We start from the raw sequence: 3,982 nt of genomic DNA, 5'->3' as shown, positions 1-3,982 counted from the left end.
TGCCATGTAAAGGTTTGACTCTGATTAATGGCTTGGAGCCATAGGTCTGAAATAGAGTCTATGAAAGTCAATGATGTATGGACACTCGTTGATTCACTCGAAGGGTAAAGCCTATAGAGTGTAAGTGGATCTTCAATAGGATCAGAGTAGCGCAGATGAGAAGATGAAGACCTAAAAAGCTCGTCTGGTTGCCTAAGAATATTGTCAACATTATGGTATTGATCATAACAAGATATTTTCTCTTGTGGCGATGCTAAATATTTTGGAGTTGAAATGTGCATGTTGATAAGTGATCAAAATGCATGGCTTCATTGAGAACGAAAAAAAATCCTGCAAATACAAATAAGTTAATAGTTCTATGAGTATATTTCTTGTCTTGTATGTGAATAAAATTCTCTTAATCAAAAATGACATTCTTTACATTATAGGGAATAAAGGTTTCGTTGTTATTATTGTTCTCTATAAGGGACTTTGAGAAAAGTATATCTCATCCTAGTGATGAAGATCTATAGAGATAGATCTAAGAGGCTGCTTAGATTTTTTCAGTCCAACATACATAGGATATTTATGAGTAAAATTTATTCTATCATGTACACCATGTATGAGAACTGGATATGGTATACTTACTAGGGTAGTGAGTGGATACCTGCAAGATCCGGATGAGAATCACTGGAACGTCATTCTTAAGTATTTAAGAAATACTAAGGATCGGTGACTCGGTCATGAAGAATCTAACTTAAAACTTGTGGAGTATGATTTCAGTTTTTAGTTAGATATAATAATAGCAAGAACATATCGGAATACATCCTTACCTTAAATAATAGAGCAATCTGCTGGAAAGGTTCCAAGCAGAAAAATATAACCAAATTCAAATTGCGAGGCAGAATGCATTGCAGCATTCGATGCTTACAAGAAAGCTATATGATTGTACAGATTCACTGGCAAGCTAGGAGTGGTACCTTTCGATGATGGTCCTACTATATTGTACAGCACCGGAGTCATAGCTTATACCAAGGAACTGAAGTCCCATTAGCTTACCAGGCATTCTGCATCGCTACCATATTATTCAGAAAAATCTGTTAAGGTGACGTCAATTGATATGTCTTAAATTTACCACAAGTGCACGGTGTGCAATGTAGCATGTCCGACGAGTACGAGTCGATCTCACGAGGAATTGGATTTTGAATTGTATTTAAATACTTGCTCAAGCGAGCTTTAGAGAAAAAGGGAAGAGATTGTTTGTTGAATTATGAACTACCAAAGTAATAAACTAATTAATTATAAAGGTAAATTATCTAAAAGATCTAGGGCTCTTGAATCCACTAGACCCATGAATTAGAGAGCTTTCCTATGATTTCTCTTATAATATCCTTGATCAAGGTGTAAAATATGAACAAGCATGGATCATGAAGAGATTTAACTCAACTATGATCCATCAAATATTTTGTTCTCACCCTAATTAAGAGATCCTTCCTTTCTTCACTTCTCTTGTGTTATCCAGTATAGGCTATGAAGAGATTTTGACCCAACTATAATCCATCAAGATTTTCACATGGAAAGAGAAGAAATGATTTAGAAAATTATGATCCTTCTATCAATCATCCCCTCTTACACCAAATCAAGCATGGACTATGAAGGGATTCTGACCCAACGATAGCCCATCAAGTCTCTTGGCGAGTGAGATGAAGGGAGAAAGATTCTAAAAATTTAAAAGCTCGAAAAGAGAAATTGAATAGAGCAGACTTCTATTCATGATCTAGCTTCATCGCAAACTCCCGAGGGATTACTTAGCCAGACATAGTTGATTTGAAGTCAAAAATAAAATAATGACTAATTCTACTTGCTGGAATTGAACTTGCAGAAATTAAAAATTACAGAATTAAAAGATGCAGAAATTTAAACTATCCTATTGCAAAAATTAAAATTGTAAAAATTAAATAGAAAAAAATAACTAATTTATTTTTGAATAAAAATTCTGATACAAAAATTTTCAACTCCTAAGCCATTAACAAGGCTTGGAGTTTGAACAGAAAATAAAATCTCTTACAGAACCAGACTTCTCTCCTTCTCTTAGCTTGGGATCAACCTTCCCCTGGCTGACTCTCCTTCTCGTGTGTTGGAAGGATGGAAGAAAATGGGAATAAGGTGGCTAAAAAGTTTTAAAAGTAGGTATGTCTGTCTGTCAAATAGACCCCCTACAAGAATTATGGAGTGGAGAGAGAGATATTATGAATGGAGGCATTAGGCTTTATTTATAGATATAGGCAGGAAGGAGGATTTTATATTTTTTTGATGTGGGACTAAAAAGAGAGGATAGATGAATGGTTAGGATTTAATTTGAAAAGAATGGATGGATGGATAGGCAGTTGGTTAAATAGGAAATATAGAAGTGGTTACTTTATTTTAAAATTTTAAAAATCTCTCTCTTTGTTGCAGTTAGCGACCCAAATGAAATCAAATCTAAAATCCGTGGACGCCGCCTCCCCGTATTGCTCACATCCCATCAAACTTCTGTTGCTGAATTTGAATTGCTTCTGTATTCTCGCGCCATCAAAGTTAGTTTCTGTGTACACGCCAAGTCCAAGTTCCCAAGTCCAAGTTCTATCTCACGCTCGCGTGCCAAAGCTCACCCAAAGTCTCCTCTTAAGCCCATTTGAATCCAAACTGTTTGTTTCACAAACCCCTCAGATGTCCTATTTTGATTTGAATCCCATACATCCTGCCAGAGCCTGAGCCATGTGAAAATTACTATAGCATTTCATGGCTTATCAACTTTTTTATGGACCAAGTGGTCCATGGTGGACCATCAACTTGCGTATTAGATCGGATTATCTTTCGGCTTTGAATTTAAATCTATTTTAACTCCATTTTTAGTCTCATTTGATCCCTCTAAGCCTGCAGATTGGGCTCTTCATATTGGTGCAGCTCTTTTCTGTAAAATATACGAAAAAGTATCAATTTTAAAAGAATAAAGATAATTTGATTCATAAATTAATACTTCTATGGATAAATTTATATACCTATCACACCTTCCAACTTATTTATTGCTAGTCCCTTAGCAATGCAATATATAATTTTTTTTTTTAATTTTAAATTTAAGATCATCTTTGATAAAAATAGATCTAGAATTGAAAGTAAAAGAGTTTAGCAAGTATTACTAATTAAATATTGAGCTTTAAAAGTAAATTTTATAGTTAGTACAATTAGAAACTTCCTTAGAATACATCGAAAGGTCTACAGCACTTGTATTTGTGATGACCAACTTAGCATTTCAGTGCTGGCTTGTAAAGGACAAATGTATCTTCTCTTATTACCTTATTTTGGTTAATTTTCTATACACCTCCAAATAAACTTAAGGTAGCTTTCACACTGCCTTTTTTTTTTTTTTTTTTGCTGAGCATCCTGGCCTTCCCTTCACTGTTTGACGCGAACCTTCACACTTGACTTAGGTGCAGAGATCCGGTTACTAAGCTTAGGACAATCCACATATACTCTGTGTTTTTATTTTAGGCAGGTAGCTCTTTCCTCAAATTCAATTTTTTTTGATTGGAGTGTATATCAATTACCAAATTTAAGTGATAATTGAGTCCTCAGTTGGCCTCACAACCAGCACCTATTTGCCTTGTCAGTGTGCATGTGTAATTAAAAGTGCTAATAGCCTTTAGGTGATCTAAGTTACTAAAAGTCTATCCACTAATCTACTTCTTAACTCGCTACAGTCATTAGCAAATACTTTCTAACTCTTATTATTATTATATATTTTTTTAATCTATTTTGCTTAAGAAATTTTTTTTTTTACTTCCCAACTTAAATATCATTATTTCTAATGAAGGAAGAAACACACTGAATGTAAGAAAAAGAAAGATGTCACCTGATTATGTGTTCTTTGTTGAAGGTGATCTGGTGCGATGTCAGTCTGAAAGTCCGAAGCCCGAAGACTGGTATCTTTATTTATTCAATAAAAATGATATTAGTTGAAAAA

This window comes from Elaeis guineensis, chromosome 13 (genome assembly GCF_000442705.2).
Source record: "Elaeis guineensis isolate ETL-2024a chromosome 13, EG11, whole genome shotgun sequence".
In the NCBI taxonomy this organism is placed as follows: Eukaryota; Viridiplantae; Streptophyta; class Magnoliopsida; order Arecales; family Arecaceae; genus Elaeis; species Elaeis guineensis.
Note: the sequence above shows the minus strand (reverse complement) of the source record.